This window comes from Dicentrarchus labrax, unplaced genomic scaffold (assembly GCF_905237075.1).
Source record: "Dicentrarchus labrax unplaced genomic scaffold, dlabrax2021, whole genome shotgun sequence".
NCBI lineage: Eukaryota > Metazoa > Chordata > Actinopteri > Moronidae > Dicentrarchus > Dicentrarchus labrax.
The window spans coordinates 2,810,491-2,831,755 of record NW_026136708.1 but is presented as its reverse complement, the minus strand read 5'-3'; the positions used below and the strand labels follow the sequence as shown (position 1 = coordinate 2,831,755).

The following is a 21,265-nucleotide window of genomic DNA, read 5'->3' as shown; positions in this document are numbered from 1 at the left end:
CCTCTGCCAGTACACCAACAGCTGCCACCTCCAGTCATCAATCCGTCCAATTGTCTGAAGTTTGCGGACGACACCACCCTCATTGGGCTCACCTGTGGTGGGGATGAGGCCGCCTACAGGTGGGAGCTTGACCATCTGGTGACCGGCTGCGGACAGAACAACTTGGAGCTCCACGCTCGAAAGACAGTGGAGATGGTTGGGGATTTCAGGAAGAGCGCACCTCTAGTGAGAGCTGAGAACGCCAGCTGAAAATCAGCAAAAACGTGTCACCGTCCTTCAGCTTCAATGCCTCCCTGTATGCCTCTTCCCTGCAAACGCCGGGAACAGGGCCACCACTGCGTCGACACGCCAAACCTGGCAACGCGCCAGTCCTCGTTAGTATAGTGGACAGTATCTCCGCCTGTCACGCGGAAGACCGGGGTTCGATTCCCTGACGGGGAGAGATTACTTTTCTACCGCCTGCCGATCTTATAGCGAAAAAAACGCAAAGCAGCACAGGTGCAGGAAGCGTGCGCTTGCGTCATGCTGAGGGTATGGTGACCTTGACTTTGCCCCTTTTAGCGTCCGTCTGCTTATTTGACGGAGTATAGTCTGATTTTGATACTCAAATGTCTGATTTTGATACTCAAATGCAAGCTTTTCAAATTTTGAAAAAATTTTTTTTGGGGGTTGGTTTTTGACCTGGGGGGGGAGAGATGGGAAACTGGATAAGAATAAGCAAAAGTTCCCGTTTAATGGATTTGAGTGACAGTAAATCCTGTAGGCACAGGAACCATGAATGACTATTATATTAGAAACAGTCCTCGATGGTCAAGCTAGCCGTTTAGCTGGTTTAAAATTTTTTTTTTTTTAAAAAAAAAAAAAAAAAAAAAAAAAAAAAAAAAAAAAAAAAACATCTTCGAAGCAGAAACAGAAACTGATTTTGATACTGTGTAGAGTTTGTTTCCAATACTCAGATTAAAGAGCAGAGAAGACTGTTTCTGCCCGGTTTCGAACCGGGGACCTTTCGCGTGTGAAGCGAACGTGATAACCACTACACTACGGAAACGGGCAAAGGCAGCTCTCGCGCAGACTGGCGCGCCGACGCACCAGCCTGCTCATATGCAAGCTTTTCAAATTCTGGGTGATGTGTTCGTTTTTGACCTTTCGCGTGTGAAGCGAATGTGATAACCACTACACTACGGAAACGAGCAAAAGCAGCTCTCGCGTAGACGCCTGCGTCGATTCACCAGCCTGCTCAAATGCAAGCTTTTCAAATTCTGGACAACGGGTTAGTTTTTGACCTGGAGAGATGGGATGAGACATTTTAAACTGGATTAAGCAAAAAGTTCCCGTTTAATGGATTTGAGTGACAGTAAATCCTGTAGGCACAGGAACCATGAATGACTATTATATTAGAAACAGTCCTCGATGGTCAAGCTAGCCGTTTGTCGAGAAAGGTTGACTCTAGCTTGGTTCCAGCCCTGCCTTTACCAGAGTGAAAGCAACAGCAGCAACAACAAAGAAGCCTTCAGCAGGTGAGCAGAAGGAAAAAAGAAAGAACATCTTCGAAGCAGAAACAGGCAATGTGCTCCAAGTCAAAGTGAAGTAGAGCTAGGAAGAGTGACTAAAGGCCTCACTGTAGGGGAGAAGCGGCCAGTCCCTGCCTGTAGTCTCAATTGTCAAGCTTAATTTTATCGCGGGCACAGGGCTCTACTTTTCCTCCTGTTGTTTTCTAGCATTTCGTACAGTTTCATTTTTGCCTGGTTTACTTAGAAGTTGGCTTTTTGATTCAGTGTAAACACCAATAAAGGTGGCAGTTTCCGCCCGGTTTCGAACCGGGGACCTTTCGCGTGTTAGGCGAACGTGATGACCACTACACTACGGAAACGGGCAAAGGCAGCTCTCACGCAGACTCGCGCGCCGAAGCACCAGCCTGCTCATATGCAAGCTTTTCAAATTCTGGACGATGTGTTCGTTTTTGACCTGGAGAGATGGGATGAGACATTTTCAACTGGATTCAGAAAAAAGTTCCCCTTTCATGGATTTGAGTGACAGTAAATGCTGTGTTAGGCGAACGTGATCACCACTAAACTACGGGAACCACTGGCAGCTCTGGCCCGTGCATGTGCACGTGCGCAGTTAAAATCAACTGTACACTGAACTGAAAACCTTTCTAACGCCAGAAAACCTGTTAATTTTACAGGGTAAGGGTGTGTTTTTTGTTAAGACTTTCTACCCATCGATAGCAGCAACCCATCACTGGTTGCTGAAGTGGCTGGATCGAAGCTCTCTACTTCCCCGTGAGTTTGCGTCCTTTGTGCTGGTCTGTGCATACGTTCCACCGCAGCCCAACGTGCAGGATGCACAGCGCAAGCTTGTCTAGAAGATATTGTCTACGGAGCGGAGAAACCCGGACTCGGCAGTCATCGTCCTCTGCGACTTTGACAAAGGTAACCCAATCCATGAAGTCCCCAAACACAGACGGCTTGTGAAATGCCCGACCAGAGAGGAGAACATGTCTGGAGAGGTCTCAGACGGATCACCGAGTGCAAACCTAAAAAAAAACCCAACCCGCTAACGACTTGCGCCAGGCAAACGACCTGAATGAGTTCTGCTGTGGATTTGAAAGACAAAGCGACAGTTCTTACACCATCCTCCTAGACTCCATCCGTCATTAGCGCTTTCCCTCGAGGCTGCGTCCTTTCCCCTCCGCTCCTCTGCCAGTACACCAACAGCTGCCACCTCCAGTCATCAATCCGTCCAATTGTCTGAAGTTTGCGGACGACACCACCCTCATTGGGCTCACCTGTGGTGGGGATGAGGCCGCCTACAGGTGGGAGCTTGACCATCTGGTGACCGGCTGCGGACAGAACAACTTGGAGCTCCACGCTCGAAAGACAGTGGAGATGGTTGGGGATTTCAGGAAGAGCGCACCTCTAGTGAGAGCTGAGAACGCCAGCTGAAAATCAGCAAAAACGTGTCACCGTCCTTCAGCTTCAATGCCTCCCTGTATGCCTCTTCCCTGCAAACGCCGGGAACAGGGCCACCACTGCGTCGACACGCCAAACCTGGCAACGCGCCAGTCCTCGTTAGTATAGTGGACAGTATCTCCGCCTGTCACGCGGAAGACCGGGGTTCGATTCCCTGACGGGGAGAGATTACTTTTCTACCGCCTGCCGATCTTATAGCGAAAAAAACGCAAAGCAGCACAGGTGCAGGAAGCGTGCGCTTGCGTCATGCTGAGGGTATGGTGACCTTGACTTTGCCCCTTTTAGCGTCCGTCTGCTTATTTGACGGAGTATAGTCTGATTTTGATACTGAGTAGTGTTTGATTCCAATACTCAGATTAAAGAGCAGAGAAGACTGTTTCCGCCCGGTTTCGAACCGGGGACCTTTCGCGTGTGAGCGAACGTGATAACCACTACACTACGGAAACGGGCAAGGCAGCTCTCGCGCAGACTGGCGCGCCGACGCACCAGCCTGCTCATATGCAAGCTTTTCAAATTCTGGATGATGTGTTGTTTTTGACCTTTCGCGTGTGGAGATTGTGATAACCACTACACTACGGAAACGAGCAAAGCAGCTCTCGCGTAGACGCCTGCGTCGATTCACCAGCCTGCTCAAATGCAAGCTTTTCAAATTCTGGACAACGGGTTCGTTTTTGACCTGGAGAGATGGGATGAGACATTTTAAACTGGATTAAGCAAAAAGTTCCCGTTTAATGGATTTGAGTGACAGTAAATCCTGTAGGCACAGGAACCATGAATGACTATTATATTAGAAACAGTCCTCGATGGTCAAGCTAGCCGTTTGTCGAGAAAGGTTGACTCTAGCTTGGTTCCAGCCCTGCCTTTACCAGAGTGAAAGCAACAGCAGCAACAACAAAGAAGCCTTCAGCAGGTGAGCAGAAGGAAAAAAGAAAGAACATCTTCGAAGCAGAAACAGGCAATGTGCTCCAAGTCAAAGTGAAGTAGAGCTAGGAAGAGTGACTAAAGGCCTCACTGTAGGGGAGAAGCGGCCAGTCCCTGCCTGTAGTCTCAATTGTCAAGCTTAATTTTATAGCGGGCACAGGGCTCTACTTTTCCTCCTGTTGTTTTCTAGCATTTCGTACAGTTTCATTTTTGCCTGGTTTACTTAGAAGTTGGCTTTTTGATTCAGTGTAAACACCAATAAAGGTGGCAGTTTCCGCCCGGTTTCGAACCGGGGACCTTTCGCGTGTTAGGCGAACGTGATGACCACTACACTACGGAAACGGGCAAAGGCAGCTCTCACGCAGACTCGCGCGCCGAAGCACCAGCCTGCTCATATGCAAGCTTTTCAAATTCTGGACGATGTGTTCGTTTTTGACCTGGAGAGATGGGATGAGACATTTTCAACTGGATTCAGAAAAAAGTTCCCCTTTCATGGATTTGAGTGACAGTAAATGCTGTGTTAGGCGAACGTGATCACCACTAAACTACGGGAACCACTGGCAGCTCTGGCCCGTGCATGTGCACGTGCGCAGTTAAAATCAACTGTACACTGAACTGAAAACCTTTCTAACGCCAGAAAACCTGTTAATTTTACAGGGTAAGGGTGTGTTTTTTGTTAAGACTTTCTACCCATCGATAGCAGCAACCCATCACTGGTTGCTGAAGTGGCTGGATCGAAGCTCTCTACTTCCCCCGTGAGTTTGCGTCCTTTGTGCTGGTCTGTGCATACGTTCCACCGCAGCCCAACGTGCAGGATGCACAGCGCAAGCTTGTCTAGAAGATATTGTCTACGGAGCGGAGAAACCCGGACTCGGCAGTCATCGTCCTCTGCGACTTTGACAAAGGTAACCCAATCCATGAAGTCCCCAAACACAGACGGCTTGTGAAATGCCCGACCAGAGAGGAGAACATGTCTGGAGAGGTCTCAGACGGATCACCGAGTGCAAACCTAAAAAAAAACCCAACCCGCTAACGACTTGCGCCAGGCAAACGACCTGAATGAGTTCTGCTGTGGATTTGAAAGACAAAGCGACAGTTCTTACACCATCCTCCTAGACTCCATCCGTCATTAGCGCTTTCCCTCGAGGCTGCGTCCTTTCCCCTCCGCTCCTCTGCCAGTACACCAACAGCTGCCACCTCCAGTCATCAATCCGTCCAATTGTCTGAAGTTTGCGGACGACACCACCCTCATTGGGCTCACCTGTGGTGGGGATGAGGCCGCCTACAGGTGGGAGCTTGACCATCTGGTGACCGGCTGCGGACAGAACAACTTGGAGCTCCACGCTCGAAAGACAGTGGAGATGGTTGGGGATTTCAGGAAGAGCGCACCTCTAGTGAGAGCTGAGAACGCCAGCTGAAAATCAGCAAAAACGTGTCACCGTCCTTCAGCTTCAATGCCTCCCTGTATGCCTCTTCCCTGCAAACGCCGGGAACAGGGCCACCACAGCGTCGACACGCCAAACCTGGCAACGCGCCAGTCCTCGTTAGTATAGTGGACAGCTCAGCCTGTCACGCGGAAGACCGGGGTTCGATTCCCTGACGGGGAGAGATTACTTTTCTACCGCCTGCCGATCTTATAGCGAAAAAAACGCAAAGCAGCACAGGTGCAGGAAGCGTGCGCTTGCGTCATGCTGAGGGTATGGTGACCTTGACTTTGCCCCTTTTAGCGTCCGTCTGCTTATTTGACGGAGTATAGTCTGATTTTGACTATCCTGCCTGTAGTCTCAATTGTCAAGCTTAATTTTATAGCGGGCACAGGGCTCACTTTTCCTCCTGTTGTTTTCTAGCATTTCGTACAGTTTCATTTTTGCCTGGTTTACTTAGAAGTTGGCTTTTGATTCAGTGTAAACACCAGATAAAGGTGGCAGTTTCCGCCCGGTTTCGAACCGGGGACCTTTCGCGTGTTAGGCGAACGTGATAACCACTACACTACGGAAACGGGCAAAGGCAGCTCTCACGCAGACTCGCGCGCCGAAGCACCAGCCTGCTCATATGCAAGCTTTTCAAATTCTGGGCGATGTGTTCGTTTTTGACCTGGAGAGATGGGATGAGACATTTTCAACTGGATTCAGAAAAAAGTTCCCCTTTCATGGATTTGAGTGACAGTAAATGCTGTGTTAGGCGAACGTGATCACCACTAAACTACGGGAACCACTGGCAGCTCTGGCCCGTGCATGTGCACGTGCGCAGTTAAAATCAACTGTACACTGAACTGAAAACCTTTCTAACGCCAGAAAACCTGTTAATTTTACAGGGTAAGGGTGTGTTTTTTGTTAAGACTTTCTACCCATCGATAGCAGCAACCCATCACTGGTTGCTGAAGTGGCTGGATCGAAGCTCTCTACTTCCCCCGTGAGTTTGCGTCCTTTGTGCTGGTCTGTGCATACGTTCCACCGCAGCCCAACGTGCAGGATGCACAGCGCAAGCTTGTCTAGAAGATATTGTCTACGGAGCGGAGAAACCCGGACTCGGCAGTCATCGTCCTCTGCGACTTTGACAAAGGTAACCCAATCCATGAAGTCCCCAAACACAGACGGCTTGTGAAATGCCCGACCAGAGAGGAGAACATGTCTGGAGAGGTCTCAGACGGATCACCGAGTGCAAACCTAAAAAAAAACCCAACCCGCTAACGACTTGCGCCAGGCAAACGACCTGAATGAGTTCTGCTGTGGATTTGAAAGACAAAGCGACAGTTCTTACACCATCCTCCTAGACTCCATCCGTCATTAGCGCTTTCCCTCGAGGCTGCGTCCTTTCCCCTCCGCTCCTCTGCCAGTACACCAACAGCTGCCACCTCCAGTCATCAATCCGTCCAATTGTCTGAAGTTTGCGGACGACACCACCCTCATTGGGCTCACCTGTGGTGGGGATGAGGCCGCCTACAGGTGGGAGCTTGACCATCTGGTGACCGGCTGCGGACAGAACAACTTGGAGCTCCACGCTCGAAAGACAGTGGAGATGGTTGGGGATTTCAGGAAGAGCGCACCTCTAGTGAGAGCTGAGAACGCCAGCTGAAAATCAGCAAAAACGTGTCACCGTCCTTTAGCTTCAATGCCTCCCTGTATGCCTCTTCCCTGCAAACGCCGGGAACAGGGCCACCACTGCGTCGACACGCCAAACCTGGCAACGCGCCAGTCCTCGTTAGTATAGTGGACAGTATCTCCGCCTGTCACGCGGAAGACCGGGGTTCGATTCCCTGACGGGGAGAGATTACTTTTCTACCGCCTGCCGATCTTATAGCGAAAAAAACGCAAAGCAGCACAGGTGCAGGAAGCGTGCGCTTGCGTCATGCTGAGGGTATGGTGACCTTGACTTTGCCCCTTTTAGCGTCCGTCTGCTTATTTGACGGAGTATAGTCTGATTTTGATACTGAGTAGAGTTTGATTCCAATACTCAGATTAAAGAGCAGAGAAGACTGTTTCCGCCCGGTTTCGAACCGGGGACCTTTCGCGTGTGAAGCGAACGTGATAACCACTACACTACGGAAACGGGCAAAGGCAGCTCTCGCGCAGACTGGCGCGCCGACGCACCAGCCTGCTCATATGCAAGCTTTTCAAATTCTGGGTGATGTGTTCGTTTTTGACCTTTCGCGTGTGAAGCGAATGTGATAACCACTACACTACGGAAACGAGCAAAAGCAGCTCTCGCGTAGACGCCTGCGTCGATTCACCAGCCTGCTCAAATGCAAGCTTTTCAAATTCTGGACAACGGGTTCGTTTTTGACCTGGAGAGATGGGATGAGACATTTTAAACTGGATTAAGCAAAAAGTTCCCGTTTAATGGATTTGAGTGACAGTAAATCCTGTAGGCACAGGAACCATGAATGACTATTATATTAGAAACAGTCCTCGATGGTCAAGCTAGCCGTTTGTCGAGAAAGGTTGACTCTAGCTTGGTTCCAGCCCTGCCTTTACCAGAGTGAAAGCAACAGCAGCAACAACAAAGAAGCCTTCAGCAGGTGAGCAGAAGGAAAAAAGAAAGAACATCTTCGAAGCAGAAACAGGCAATGTGCTCCAAGTCAAAGTGAAGTAGAGCTAGGAAGAGTGACTAAAGGCCTCACTGTAGGGGAGAAGCGGCCAGTCCCTGCCTGTAGTCTCAATTGTCAAGCTTAATTTTATAGCGGGCACAGGGCTCTACTTTTCCTCCTGTTGTTTTCTAGCATTTCGTACAGTTTCATTTTTGCCTGGTTTACTTAGAAGTTGGCTTTTTGATTCAGTGTAAACACCAATAAAGGTGGCAGTTTCCGCCCGGTTTCGAACCGGGGACCTTTCGCGTGTTAGGCGAACGTGATGACCACTACACTACGGAAACGGGCAAAGGCAGCTCTCACGCAGACTCGCGCGCCGAAGCACCAGCCTGCTCATATGCAAGCTTTTCAAATTCTGGACGATGTGTTCGTTTTTGACCTGGAGAGATGGGATGAGACATTTTCAACTGGATTCAGAAAAAAGTTCCCCTTTCATGGATTTGAGTGACAGTAAATGCTGTGTTAGGCGAACGTGATCACCACTAAACTACGGGAACCACTGGCAGCTCTGGCCCGTGCATGTGCACGTGCGCAGTTAAAATCAACTGTACACTGAACTGAAAACCTTTCTAACGCCAGAAAACCTGTTAATTTTACAGGGTAAGGGGTGTGTTTTTGTTAAGACTTTCTACCCATCGATAGCAGCAACCCATCACTGGTTGCTGAAGTGGCTGGATCGAAGCTCTCTACTTCCCCCGTGAGTTTGCGTCCTTTGTGCTGGTCTGTGCATACGTTCCACCGCAGCCCAACGTGCAGGATGCACAGCGCAAGCTTGTCTAGAAGATATTGTCTACGGAGCGGAGAAACCCGGACTCGGCAGTCATCGTCCTCTGCGACTTTGACAAAGGTAACCCAATCCATGAAGTCCCCAAACACAGACGGCTTGTGAAATGCCCGACCAGAGAGGAGAACATGTCTGGAGAGGTCTCAGACGGATCACCGAGTGCAAACCTAAAAAAAAACCCAACCCGCTAACGACTTGCGCCAGGCAAACGACCTGAATGAGTTCTGCTGTGGATTTGAAAGACAAAGCGACAGTTCTTACACCATCCTCCTAGACTCCATCCGTCATTAGCGCTTTCCCTCGAGGCTGCGTCCTTTCCCCTCCGCTCCTCTGCCAGTACACCAACAGCTGCCACCTCCAGTCATCAATCCGTCCAATTGTCTGAAGTTTGCGGACGACACCACCCTCATTGGGCTCACCTGTGGTGGGGATGAGGCCGCCTACAGGTGGGAGCTTGACCATCTGGTGACCGGCTGCAGACAGAACAACTTGGAGCTCCACGCTCGAAAGACAGTGGAGATGGTTGGGGATTTCAGGAAGAGCGCACCTCTAGTGAGAGCTGAGAACGCCAGCTGAAAATCAGCAAAAACGTGTCACCGTCCTTCAGCTTCAATGCCTCCCTGTATGCCTCTTCCCTGCAAACGCCGGGAACAGGGCCACCACTGCGTCGACACGCCAAACCTGGCAACGCGCCAGTCCTCGTTAGTATAGTGGACAGTATCTCCGCCTGTCACGCGGAAGACCGGGGTTCGATTCCCTGACGGGGAGAGATTACTTTTCTACCGCCTGCCGATCTTATAGCGAAAAAAACGCAAAGCAGCACAGGTGCAGGAAGCGTGCGCTTGCGTCATGCTGAGGGTATGGTGACCTTGACTTTGCCCCTTTTAGCGTCCGTCTGCTTATTTGACGGAGTATAGTCTGATTTTGATACTGAGTAGAGTTTGATTCCAATACTCAGATTAAAGAGCAGAGAAGACTGTTTCCCCCCGGTTTTCGAACCGGGGTCTGCTTTGAGACTAGCACCAGCCTGCTCATATGCAAGCTTTTCAAATTCTGGGTGATGTGTTCGTTTTTTGACCTTTCGCGTGTGAAGGGAAGGGGAAAACAAAAAAAAAAAGAAAAAAAAAAAAAAAAAACGCGCCTGTGAAGTCTCACAGCTTGCTCAAATGCAAGCTTTTCAAATTCTGGACAACGGGTTCGTTTTTGACCTGGAGAGATGGGATGAGACATTTTAAACTGGATTAAGCAAAAAAAACAGGGCTCTACTTTTCCTCCTGTTGTTTTCTAGCATTTCGTACAGTTTCATTTTTGCCTGGTTTACTTAGAAGTTGGCTTTTTGATTCAGTGTAAACACCAATAAAGGTGGCAGTTTCCGCCCGGTTTCGAACCGGGGACCTTTCGCGTGTTAGGCGAACGTGATGACCACTACACTACGGAAACGGGCAAAGGCAGCTCTCACGCAGACTCGCGCGCCGAAGCACCAGCCTGCTCATATGCAAGCTTTTCAAATTCTGGACGATGTCTTCGTTTTTGACCTGGAGAGATGGGATGAGACATTTTCAACTGGATTCAGAAAAAAGTTCCCCTTTCATGGATTTGAGTGACAGTAAATGCTGTGTTAGGCGAACGTGATCACCACTAAACTACGGGAACCACTGGCAGCTCTGGCCCGTGCATGTGCACGTGCGCAGTTAAAATCAACTGTACACTGAACTGAAAACCTTTCTAACGCCAGAAAACCTGTTAATTTTACAGGGTAAGGGTGTGTTTTTTGTTAAGACTTTCTACCCATCGATAGCAGCAACCCATCACTGGTTGCTGAAGTGGCTGGATCGAAGCTCTCTACTTCCCCCGTGAGTTTGCGTCCTTTGTGCTGGTCTGTGCATACGTTCCACCGCAGCCCAACGTGCAGGATGCACAGCGCAAGCTTGTCTAGAAGATATTGTCTACGGAGCGGAGAAACCCGGACTCGGCAGTCATCGTCCTCTGCGACTTTGACAAAGGTAACCCAATCCATGAAGTCCCCAAACACAGACGGCTTGTGAAATGCCCGACCAGAGAGGAGAACATGTCTGGAGAGGTCTCAGACGGATCACCGAGTGCAAACCTAAAAAAAAACCCCAACCCGCTAACGACTTGCGCCAGGCAAACGACCTGAATGAGTTCTGCTGTGGATTTGAAAGACAAAGCGACAGTTCTTACACCATCCTCCTAGACTCCATCCGTCATTAGCGCTTTCCCTCGAGGCTGCGTCCTTTCCCCTCCGCTCCTCTGCCAGTACACCAACAGCTGCCACCTCCAGTCATCAATCCGTCCAATTGTCTGAAGTTTGCGGACGACACCACCCTCATTGGGCTCACCTGTGGTGGGGATGAGGCCGCCTACAGGTGGGAGCTTGACCATCTGGTGACCGGCTGCAGACAGAACAACTTGGAGCTCCACGCTCGAAAGACAGTGGAGATGGTTGGGGATTTCAGGAAGAGCGCACCTCTAGTGAGAGCTGAGAACGCCAGCTGAAAATCAGCAAAAACGTGTCACCGTCCTTCAGCTTCAATGCCTCCCTGTATGCCTCTTCCCTGCAAACGCCGGGAACAGGGCCACCACTGCGTCGACACGCCAAACCTGGCAACGCGCCAGTCCTCGTTAGTATAGTGGACAGTATCTCCGCCTGTCACGCGGAAGACCGGGGTTCGATTCCCTGACGGGGAGAGATTACTTTTCTACCGCCTGCCGATCTTATAGCGAAAAAAAACGCAAAGCAGCACAGGTGCAGGAAGCGTGCGCTTGCGTCACGCTGAGGGTATGGTGACCTTGACTTTGCCCCTTTTAGCGTCCGTCTGCTTATTTGACGGAGTATAGTCTGATTTTGATACTGAGTAGAGTTTGATTCCAATACTCAGATTAAAGAGCAGAGAAGACTGTTTCCGCCCGGTTTCGAACCGGGGACCTTTCGCGTGTGAAGCGAACGTGATAACCACTACACTACGGAAACGGGCAAAGGCAGCTCGCGCAGACTGGCGCGCCGACGCCCAGCCTGCTCATATGCAAGCTTTTCAAATTCTGGGTGATGTGTTCGTTTTTACCTTTTCCGGGGGGAGCGAATGTGATAACCACTACACTACGGAAACGAGCAAAGCAGCTCTCGCGTAGACGCCTGCGTCGATTCACCAGCCTGGCTCAAATGTCAAGCTTTTCAAATTCTGGACAACGGGTTCGTTTTTGACCTGGGAGATGGGATGAGACATTTTAAACTGGATTAAGCAAAAGGGCTCTACTTTTCCTCCTGTTGTTTTCTAGCATTTCGTACAGTTTCATTTTTGCCTGGTTTACTTAGAAGTTGGCTTTTTGATTCAGTGTAAACACCAATAAAGGTGGCAGTTTCCGCCCGGTTTCGAACCGGGGACCTTTCGCGTGTTAGGCGAACGTGATGACCACTACACTACGGAAACGGGCAAAGGCAGCTCTCACGCAGACTCGCGCGCCGAAGCACCAGCCTGCTCATATGCAAGCTTTTCAAATTCTGGACGATGTGTTCGTTTTTGACCTGGAGAGATGGGATGAGACATTTTCAACTGGATTCAGAAAAAAGTTCCCCTTTCATGGATTTGAGTGACAGTAAATGCTGTGTTAGGCGAACGTGATCACCACTAAACTACGGGAACCACTGGCAGCTCTGGCCCGTGCATGTGCACGTGCGCAGTTAAAATCAACTGTACACTGAACTGAAAACCTTTCTAACGCCAGAAAACCTGTTAATTTTACAGGGTAAGGGTGTGTTTTTTGTTAAGACTTTCTACCCATCGATAGCAGCAACCCATCACTGGTTGCTGAAGTGGCTGGATCGAAGCTCTCTACTTCCCCCGTGAGTTTGCGTCCTTTGTGCTGGTCTGTGCATACGTTCCACCGCAGCCCAACGTGCAGGATGCACAGCGCAAGCTTGTCTAGAAGATATTGTCTACGGAGCGGAGAAACCCGGACTCGGCAGTCATCGTCCTCTGCGACTTTGACAAAGGTAACCCAATCCATGAAGTCCCCAAACACAGACGGCTTGTGAAATGCCCGACCAGAGAGGAGAACATGTCTGGAGAGGTCTCAGACGGATCACCGAGTGCAAACCTAAAAAAAAAACCCCAACCCGCTAACGACTTGCGCCAGGCAAACGACCTGAATGAGTTCTGCTGTGGATTTGAAAGACAAAGCGACAGTTCTTACACCATCCTCCTAGACTCCATCCGTCATTAGCGCTTTCCCTCGAGGCTGCGTCCTTTCCCCTCCGCTCCTCTGCCAGTACACCAACAGCTGCCACCTCCAGTCATCAATCCGTCCAATTGTCTGAAGTTTGCGGACGACACCACCCTCATTGGGCTCACCTGTGGTGGGGATGAGGCCGCCTACAGGTGGGAGCTTGACCATCTGGTGACCGGCTGCAGACAGAACAACTTGGAGCTCCACGCTCGAAAGACAGTGGAGATGGTTGGGGATTTCAGGAAGAGCGCACCTCTAGTGAGAGCTGAGAACGCCAGCTGAAAATCAGCAAAAACGTGTCACCGTCCTTCAGCTTCAATGCCTCCCTGTATGCCTCTTCCCTGCAAACGCCGGGAACAGGGCCACCACTGCGTCGACACGCCAAACCTGGCAACGCGCCAGTCCTCGTTAGTATAGTGGACAGTATCTCCGCCTGTCACGCGGAAGACCGGGGTTCGATTCCCTGACGGGGAGAGATTACTTTTCTACCGCCTGCCGATCTTATAGCGAAAAAAACGCAAAGCAGCACAGGTGCAGGAAGCGTGCGCTTGCGTCATGCTGAGGGTATGGTGACCTTGACTTTGCCCCTTTTAGCGTCCGTCTGCTTATTTGACGGAGTATAGTCTGATTTTGATACTGCAATTTAATTTTTTAACAAAAGGTACTTTTTTTAACTTATGGAAAAGGGGAATACTTTTTAAAAAGAAAAAAAAAAAAAAAAAATTTTAAAAATAATAAAAAAAAAATTTTTATTTAAAAAAAAAAAAAAAAAAAAAAAAATAAAAAAAAAAAAAAAAAAAATAAAAAAAAAAATAAAAAAAAAAAAAAAAAATTAAATTTCACCCTTGACCAAAAAATATTATAAAAAAATAAAAACAACAAAAAAAAAAAAAAAAAAAAAAAAAAAAAAAAAAAAAAAAAAAAAAAAAAAAAAAAAAAAAAAAAAAAAAAAAAAAAATTGTAGAGTTTGATTCCAATACTCAGATTAAAGAGAGAGAAGACTGTTTCCGCCCGGTTTCGAACCGGGGACCTTTCGCGTGTGAAGCGAACGTGATAACCACTACACTACGGAAACGGGCAAAGGCAGCTCTCGCGCAGACTGGCGCGCCCGACGCACCAGCCTGCTCATATGCAAGCTTTTCAAATTCTGGGTGATGTGTTCGTTTTTGACCTTTCGCGTGTGAAGCGAATGTGATAACCACTACACTACGGAAACGAGCAAAAGCAGCTCTCGCGTAGACGCCTGCGTCGATTCACCAGCCTGCTCAAATGCAAGCTTTTCAAATTCTGGACAACGGGTTCGTTTTTGACCTGGAGAGATGGGATGAGACATTTTAAACTGGATTAAGCAAAAAGTTCCCGTTTAATGGATTTGAGTGACAGTAAATCCTGTAGGCACAGGAACCATGAATGACTATTATATTAGAAACAGTCCTCGATGGTCAAGCTAGCCGTTTGTCGAGAAAGGTTGACTCTAGCTTGGTTCCAGCCCTGCCTTTACCAGAGTGAAAGCAACAGCAGCAACAACAAAGAAGCCTTCAGCAGGTGAGCAGAAGGAAAAAGAAAGAACATCTTCGAAGCAGAAACAGGCAATGTGCTCCAAGTCAAAGTGAAGTAGAGCTAGGAAGAGTGACTAAAGGCCTCACTGTAGGGGAGAAGCGGCCAGTCCCTGCCTGTAGTCTCAATTGTCAAGCTTAATTTTATAGCGGGCACAGGGCTCTACTTTTCCTCCTGTTGTTTTCTAGCATTTCGTACAGTTTCATTTTTGCCTGGTTTACTTAGAAGTTGGCTTTTTGATTCAGTGTAAACACCAATAAAGGTGGCAGTTTCCGCCCGGTTTCGAACCGGGGACCTTTCGCGTGTTAGGCGAACGTGATGACCACTACACTACGGAAACGGGCAAAGGCAGCTCTCACGCAGACTCGCGCGCCGAAGCACCAGCCTGCTCATATGCAAGCTTTTCAAATTCTGGACGATGTGTTCGTTTTTGACCTGGAGAGATGGGATGAGACATTTTCAACTGGATTCAGAAAAAAGTTCCCCTTTCATGGATTTGAGTGACAGTAAATGCTGTGTTAGGCGAACGTGATCACCACTAAACTACGGGAACCACTGGCAGCTCTGGCCCGTGCATGTGCACGTGCGCAGTTAAAATCAACTGTACACTGAACTGAAAACCTTTCTAACGCCAGAAAACCTGTTAATTTTACAGGGTAAGGGTGTGTTTTTTGTTAAGACTTTCTACCCATCGATAGCAGCAACCCATCACTGGTTGCTGAAGTGGCTGGATCGAAGCTCTCTACTTCCCCCGTGAGTTTGCGTCCTTTGTGCTGGTCTGTGCATACGTTCCACCGCAGCCCAACGTGCAGGATGCACAGCGCAAGCTTGTCTAGAAGATATTGTCTACGGAGCGGAGAAACCCGGACTCGGCAGTCATCGTCCTCTGCGACTTTGACAAAGGTAACCCAATCCATGAAGTCCCCAAACACAGACGGCTTGTGAAATGCCCGACCAGAGAGGAGAACATGTCTGGAGAGGTCTCAGACGGATCACCGAGTGCAAACCTAAAAAAAAACCCCCAACCCGCTAACGACTTGCGCCAGGCAAACGACCTGAATGAGTTCTGCTGTGGATTTGAAAGACAAAGCGACAGTTCTTACACCATCCTCCTAGACTCCATCCGTCATTAGCGCTTTCCCTCGAGGCTGCGTCCTTTCCCCTCCGCTCCTCTGCCAGTACACCAACAGCTGCCACCTCCAGTCATCAATCCGTCCAATTGTCTGAAGTTTGCGGACGACACCACCCTCATTGGGCTCACCTGTGGTGGGGATGAGGCCGCCTACAGGTGGGAGCTTGACCATCTGGTGACCGGCTGCAGACAGAACAACTTGGAGCTCCACGCTCGAAAGACAGTGGAGATGGTTGGGGATTTCAGGAAGAGCGCACCTCTAGTGAGAGCTGAGAACGCCAGCTGAAAATCAGCAAAAACGTGTCACCGTCCTTCAGCTTCAATGCCTCCCTGTATGCCTCTTCCCTGCAAACGCCGGGAACAGGGCCACCACTGCGTCGACACGCCAAACCTGGCAACGCGCCAGTCCTCGTTAGTATAGTGGACAGTATCTCCGCCTGTCACGCGGAAGACCGGGGTTCGATTCCCTGACGGGGAGAGATTACTTTTCTACCGCCTGCCGATCTTATAGCGAAAAAAACGCAAAGCAGCACAGGTGCAGGAAGCGTGCGCTTGCGTCATGCTGAGGGTATGGTGACCTTGACTTTGCCCCTTTTAGCGTCCGTCTGCTTATTTGACGGAGTATAGTCTGATTTTGATACTGAGTAGAGTTTGATTCCAATACTCAGATTAAAGAGCAGAGAAGACTGTTTCCGCCCGGTTTCGAACCGGGGACCTTTCGCGTGTGAAGCGAACGTGATAACCACTACACTACGGAAACGGGCAAAGGCAGCTCTCGCGCAGACTGGCGCGCCGACGCACCAGCCTGCTCATATGCAAGCTTTTCAAATTCTGGATGATGTGTTCGTTTTTGACCTTTCGCGTGTGAAGCGAATGTGATAACCACTACACTACGGAAACGAGCAAAAGCAGCTCTCGCGTAGACGCCTGCGTCGATTCACCAGCCTGCTCAAATGCAAGCTTTTCAAATTCTGGACAACGGGTTCGTTTTTGACCTGGAGAGATGGGATGAGACATTTTAAACTGGATTAAGCAAAAAGTTCCCGTTTAATGGATTTGAGTGACAGTAAATCCTGTAGGCACAGGAACCATGAATGACTATTATATTAGAAACAGTCCTCGATGGTCAAGCTAGCCGTTTGTCGAGAAAGGTTGACTCTAGCTTGGTTCCAGCCCTGCCTTTACCAGAGTGAAAGCAACAGCAGCAACAACAAAGAAGCCTTCAGCAGGTGAGCAGAAGGAAAAAGAAAGAACATCTTCGAAGCAGAAACAGGCAATGTGCTCCAAGTCAAAGTGAAGTAGAGCTAGGAAGAGTGACTAAAGGCCTCACTGTAGGGGAGAAGCGGCCAGTCCCTGCCTGTAGTCTCAATTGTCAAGCTTAATTTTATAGCGGGCACAGGGCTCTACTTTTCCTCCTGTTGTTTTCTAGCATTTCGTACAGTTTCATTTTTGCCTGGTTTACTTAGAAGTTGGCTTTTTGATTCAGTGTAAACACCAATAAAGGTGGCAGTTTCCGCCCGGTTTCGAACCGGGGACCTTTCGCGTGTTAGGCGAACGTGATGACCACTACACTACGGAAACGGGCAAAGGCAGCTCTCACGCAGACTCGCGCGCCGAAGCACCAGCCTGCTCATATGCAAGCTTTTCAAATTCTGGACGATGTGTTCGTTTTTGACCTGGAGAGATGGGATGAGACATTTTCAACTGGATTCAGAAAAAAGTTCCCCTTTCATGGATTTGAGTGACAGTAAATGCTGTGTTAGGCGAACGTGATCACCACTAAACTACGGGAACCACTGGCAGCTCTGGCCCGTGCATGTGCACGTGCGCAGTTAAAATCAACTGTACACTGAACTGAAAACCTTTCTAACGCCAGAAAACCTGTTAATTTTACAGGGTAAGGGTGTGTTTTTTGTTAAGACTTTCTACCCATCGATAGCAGCAACCCATCACTGGTTGCTGAAGTGGCTGGATCGAAGCTCTCTACTTCCCCCGTGAGTTTGCGTCCTTTGTGCTGGTCTGTGCATACGTTCCACCGCAGCCCAACGTGCAGGATGCACAGCGCAAGCTTGTCTAGAAGATATTGTCTACGGAGCGGAGAAACCCGGACTCGGCAGTCATCGTCCTCTGCGACTTTGACAAAGGTAACCCAATCCATGAAGTCCCCAAACACAGACGGCTTGTGAAATGCCCGACCAGAGAGGAGAACATGTCTGGAGAGGTCTCAGACGGATCACCGAGTGCAAACCTAAAAAAAAACCCCCAACCCGCTAACGACTTGCGCCAGGCAAACGACCTGAATGAGTTCTGCTGTGGATTTGAAAGACAAAGCGACAGTTCTTACACCATCCTCCTAGACTCCATCCGTCATTAGCGCTTTCCCTCGAGGCTGCGTCCTTTCCCCTCCGCTCCTCTGCCAGTACACCAACAGCTGCCACCTCCAGTCATCAATCCGCCCAATTGTCTGAAGTTTGCGGACTACACCACCCTCATTGGGCTCACCTGTGGTGGGGATGAGGCCGCCTACAGGTGGGAGCTTGACCATCTGGTGACCGGCTGCAGACAGAACAACTTGGAGCTCCACGCTCGAAAGACAGTGGAGATGGTTGGGGATTTCAGGAAGAGCGCACCTCTAGTGAGAGCTGAGAACGCCAGCTGAAAATCAGCAAAAACGTGTCACCGTCCTTCAGCTTCAATGCCTCCCTGTATGCCTCTTCCCTGCAAACGCCGCGAACAGGGCCACCACTGCGTCGACACGCCAAACCTGGCAACGCGCCAGTCCTCGTTAGTATAGTGGACAGTATCTCCGCCTGTCACGCGGAAGACCGGGGTTCGATTCCCTGACGGGGAGACATTACTTTTCTACCGCCTGCCGATCTTATAGCGAAAAAAACGCAAAGCAGCACAGGTGCAGGAAGCGTGCGCTTGCGTCATGCTGAGGGTATGGTGACCTTGACTTTGCCCCTTTTAGCGTCCGTCTGCTTATTTGACGGAGTATAGTCTGATTTTGATACTGAAGCGGCCAGTCCCTGCCTGTAGTCTCAATTGTCAAGCTTAATTTTATAGCGGGCACAGGGCTCTACTTTTCCTCCTGTTGTTTTCTAGCATTTCGTACAGTTTCATTTTTGCCTGGTTTACTTAGAAGTTGGCTTTTTGATTCAGTGTAAACACCAATAAAGGTGGCAGTTTCCGCCCGGTTTCGAACCGGGGACCTTTCGCGTGTTAGGCGAACGTGATGACCACTACACTACGGAAACGGGCAAAGGCAGCTCTCACGCAGACTCGCGCGCCGAAGCACCAGCCTGCTCATATGCAAGCTTTTCAAATTCTGGACGATGTGTTCGTTTTTGACCTGGAGAGATGGGATGAGACATTTTCAACTGGATTCAGAAAAAAGTTCCCCTTTCATGGATTTGAGTGACAGTAAACGCTGTGTTAGGCGAACGTGATCACCACTAAACTACGGGAACCACTGGCAGCTCTGGCCCGTGCATGTGCACGTGCGCAGTTAAAATCAACTGTACACTGAACTGAAAACCTTTCTAACGCCAGAAAACCTGTTAATTTTACAGGGTAAGGGTGTGTTTTTTGTTAAGACTTTCTACCCATCGATAGCAGCAACCCATCACTGGTTGCTGAAGTGGCTGGATCGAAGCTCTCTACTTCCCCCGTGAGTTTGCGTCCTTTGTGCTGGTCTGTGCATACGTTCCACCGCAGCCCAACGTGCAGGATGCACAGCGCAAGCTTGTCTAGAAGATATTGTCTACGGAGCGGAGAAACCCGGACTCGGCAGTCATCGTCCTCTGCGACTTTGACAAAGGTAACCCAATCCATGAAGTCCCCAAACACAGACGGCTTGTGAAATGCCCGACCAGAGAGGAGAACATGTCTGGAGAGGTCTCAGACGGATCACCGAGTGCAAACCTAAAAAAAAACCCCAACCCGCTAACGACTTGCGCCAGGCAAACGACCTGAATGAGTTCTGCTGTGGATTTGAAAGACAAAGCGACAGTTCTTACACCATCCTCCTAGACTCCATCCGTCATTAGCGCTTTCCCTCGAGGCTGCGTCCTTTCCCCTCCGCTCCTCTGCCAGTACACCAACAGCTGCCACCTCCAGTCATCAATCCGCCCAATTGTCTGAAGTTTGCGGACTACACCACCCTCATTGGGCTCACCTGTGGTGGGGATGAGGCCGCCTACAGGTGGGAGCTTGACCATCTGGTGACCGGCTGCAGACAGAACAACTTGGAGCTCCACGCTCGAAAGACAGTGGAGATGGTTGGGGATTTCAGGAAGAGCGCACCTCTAGTGAGAGCTGAGAACGCCAGCTGAAAATCAGCAAAAACGTGTCACCGTCCTTCAGCTTCAATGCCTCCCTGTATGCCTCTTCCCTGCAAACGCCGGGAACAGGGCCACCACTGCGTCGACACGCCAAACCTGGCAACGCGCCAGTCCTCGTTAGTATAGTGGACAGTATCTCCGCCTGTCACGCGGAAGACCGGGGTTCGATTCCCTGACGGGGAGACATTACTTTTCTACCGCCTGCCGATCTTATAGCGAAAAAAACGCAAAGCAGCACAGGTGCAGGAAGCGTGCGCTTGCGTCATGCTGAGGGTATGGTGACCTTGACTTTGCCCCTTTTAGCGTCCGTCTGCTTATTTGACGGAGTATAGTCTGATTTTGATACTGAGTAGAGTTTGATTCCAATACTCAGATTAAAGAGCAGAGAAGACTGTTTCCGCCCGGTTTCGAACCGGGGACTTTTTCGGAACGGGCAAAGCTTCGCGCAGACTGGCGCGCCGACGCACCAGCCTGCTCATATGCAAGCTTTTCAAATTCTGGGTGATGTGTTCGTTTTTGACCTTTGTGAAGCGAATGTGATAACCACTACACTACGGAAACGGCAAAGCAGCTCTCCGTAGTCGCCTGCCTCGATTCACCAGCCTGCTCAAATGCAAGCTTTTCAAATTCTGGACAACGGGTTCGTTTTTGACCTGGGGGGGTTTGGAGAGATGGGTGGAATTTTATAGCGGGCACAGGGCTCTACTTTTCCTCCTGTTGTTTTCTAGCATTTCGTACAGTTTCATTTTTGCCTGGTTTACTTAGAAGTTGGCTTTTTGATTCAGTGTAAACACCAATAAAGGTGGCAGTTTCCGCCCGGTTTCGAACCGGGGACCTTTCGCGTGTTAGGCGAACGTGATGACCACTACACTACGGAAACGGGCAAAGGCAACTCTCACGCAGACTCGCGCGCCGAAGCACCAGCCTGCTCATATGCAAGCTTTTCAAATTCTGGACGATGTGTTCGTTTTTGACCTGGAGAGGTGGGATGAGACATTTTCAACTGGATTCAGAAAAAAGTTCCCCTTTCATGGATTTGAGTGACAGTAAATGCTGTGTTAGGCGAACGTGATCACCACTAAACTACGGGAACCACTGGCAGCTCTGGCCCGTGCATGTGCACGTGCGCAGTTAAAATCAACTGTACACTGAACTGAAAACCGTTCTAACGCCAGAAAACCTGTTAATTTTACAGGGTAAGGGTGTGTTTTTTGTTAAGACTTT

The 21,265-nt window shown here is 49.6% G+C and overlaps 24 non-coding genes across 24 annotated transcripts; 9 read left to right on the top strand and 15 right to left on the bottom strand.

Annotated features, from left to right (window-relative positions):
* The first annotated feature begins 369 nt into the window (after positions 1-369).
* On the top strand, positions 370-441 carry trnad-guc (transfer RNA aspartic acid (anticodon GUC)). The gene has a single exon. It is a non-coding gene; the product is annotated as a tRNA-Asp (tRNA).
* A 534-nt stretch (positions 442-975) lies between these two features.
* On the bottom strand, positions 976-1,048 carry trnav-cac (transfer RNA valine (anticodon CAC)). Its single transcript has one exon. It is a non-coding gene; the product is annotated as a tRNA-Val (tRNA).
* A 749-nt stretch (positions 1,049-1,797) lies between these two features.
* Positions 1,798-1,870, bottom strand: trnav-aac (transfer RNA valine (anticodon AAC)). The gene has a single exon. It is a non-coding gene; the product is annotated as a tRNA-Val (tRNA).
* Positions 1,871-3,065: 1,195 nt separating this feature from the next.
* trnad-guc (transfer RNA aspartic acid (anticodon GUC)) lies at positions 3,066-3,137 on the top strand. Its single transcript has one exon. It is a non-coding gene; the product is annotated as a tRNA-Asp (tRNA).
* Positions 3,138-4,162: 1,025 nt separating this feature from the next.
* Positions 4,163-4,235, bottom strand: trnav-aac (transfer RNA valine (anticodon AAC)). The gene has a single exon. It is a non-coding gene; the product is annotated as a tRNA-Val (tRNA).
* Positions 4,236-5,819: 1,584 nt separating this feature from the next.
* trnav-aac (transfer RNA valine (anticodon AAC)) lies at positions 5,820-5,892 on the bottom strand. Its single transcript has one exon. It is a non-coding gene; the product is annotated as a tRNA-Val (tRNA).
* A 1,196-nt stretch (positions 5,893-7,088) lies between these two features.
* On the top strand, positions 7,089-7,160 carry trnad-guc (transfer RNA aspartic acid (anticodon GUC)). Its single transcript has one exon. It is a non-coding gene; the product is annotated as a tRNA-Asp (tRNA).
* A 209-nt stretch (positions 7,161-7,369) lies between these two features.
* Positions 7,370-7,442, bottom strand: trnav-cac (transfer RNA valine (anticodon CAC)). The gene has a single exon. It is a non-coding gene; the product is annotated as a tRNA-Val (tRNA).
* A 749-nt stretch (positions 7,443-8,191) lies between these two features.
* On the bottom strand, positions 8,192-8,264 carry trnav-aac (transfer RNA valine (anticodon AAC)). The gene has a single exon. It is a non-coding gene; the product is annotated as a tRNA-Val (tRNA).
* A 1,196-nt stretch (positions 8,265-9,460) lies between these two features.
* Positions 9,461-9,532, top strand: trnad-guc (transfer RNA aspartic acid (anticodon GUC)). Its single transcript has one exon. It is a non-coding gene; the product is annotated as a tRNA-Asp (tRNA).
* A 599-nt stretch (positions 9,533-10,131) lies between these two features.
* trnav-aac (transfer RNA valine (anticodon AAC)) lies at positions 10,132-10,204 on the bottom strand. The gene has a single exon. It is a non-coding gene; the product is annotated as a tRNA-Val (tRNA).
* A 1,197-nt stretch (positions 10,205-11,401) lies between these two features.
* On the top strand, positions 11,402-11,473 carry trnad-guc (transfer RNA aspartic acid (anticodon GUC)). The gene has a single exon. It is a non-coding gene; the product is annotated as a tRNA-Asp (tRNA).
* A 210-nt stretch (positions 11,474-11,683) lies between these two features.
* trnav-cac (transfer RNA valine (anticodon CAC)) lies at positions 11,684-11,756 on the bottom strand. The gene has a single exon. It is a non-coding gene; the product is annotated as a tRNA-Val (tRNA).
* Positions 11,757-12,140: 384 nt separating this feature from the next.
* trnav-aac (transfer RNA valine (anticodon AAC)) lies at positions 12,141-12,213 on the bottom strand. The gene has a single exon. It is a non-coding gene; the product is annotated as a tRNA-Val (tRNA).
* A 1,198-nt stretch (positions 12,214-13,411) lies between these two features.
* Positions 13,412-13,483, top strand: trnad-guc (transfer RNA aspartic acid (anticodon GUC)). Its single transcript has one exon. It is a non-coding gene; the product is annotated as a tRNA-Asp (tRNA).
* A 528-nt stretch (positions 13,484-14,011) lies between these two features.
* Positions 14,012-14,084, bottom strand: trnav-cac (transfer RNA valine (anticodon CAC)). The gene has a single exon. It is a non-coding gene; the product is annotated as a tRNA-Val (tRNA).
* A 749-nt stretch (positions 14,085-14,833) lies between these two features.
* Positions 14,834-14,906, bottom strand: trnav-aac (transfer RNA valine (anticodon AAC)). The gene has a single exon. It is a non-coding gene; the product is annotated as a tRNA-Val (tRNA).
* A 1,198-nt stretch (positions 14,907-16,104) lies between these two features.
* trnad-guc (transfer RNA aspartic acid (anticodon GUC)) lies at positions 16,105-16,176 on the top strand. Its single transcript has one exon. It is a non-coding gene; the product is annotated as a tRNA-Asp (tRNA).
* A 209-nt stretch (positions 16,177-16,385) lies between these two features.
* On the bottom strand, positions 16,386-16,458 carry trnav-cac (transfer RNA valine (anticodon CAC)). The gene has a single exon. It is a non-coding gene; the product is annotated as a tRNA-Val (tRNA).
* A 748-nt stretch (positions 16,459-17,206) lies between these two features.
* trnav-aac (transfer RNA valine (anticodon AAC)) lies at positions 17,207-17,279 on the bottom strand. Its single transcript has one exon. It is a non-coding gene; the product is annotated as a tRNA-Val (tRNA).
* A 1,198-nt stretch (positions 17,280-18,477) lies between these two features.
* trnad-guc (transfer RNA aspartic acid (anticodon GUC)) lies at positions 18,478-18,549 on the top strand. Its single transcript has one exon. It is a non-coding gene; the product is annotated as a tRNA-Asp (tRNA).
* A 333-nt stretch (positions 18,550-18,882) lies between these two features.
* trnav-aac (transfer RNA valine (anticodon AAC)) lies at positions 18,883-18,955 on the bottom strand. The gene has a single exon. It is a non-coding gene; the product is annotated as a tRNA-Val (tRNA).
* Positions 18,956-20,152: 1,197 nt separating this feature from the next.
* On the top strand, positions 20,153-20,224 carry trnad-guc (transfer RNA aspartic acid (anticodon GUC)). Its single transcript has one exon. It is a non-coding gene; the product is annotated as a tRNA-Asp (tRNA).
* Positions 20,225-20,848: 624 nt separating this feature from the next.
* On the bottom strand, positions 20,849-20,921 carry trnav-aac (transfer RNA valine (anticodon AAC)). Its single transcript has one exon. It is a non-coding gene; the product is annotated as a tRNA-Val (tRNA).
* Between the last annotated feature and the right edge of the window lie 344 nt (positions 20,922-21,265).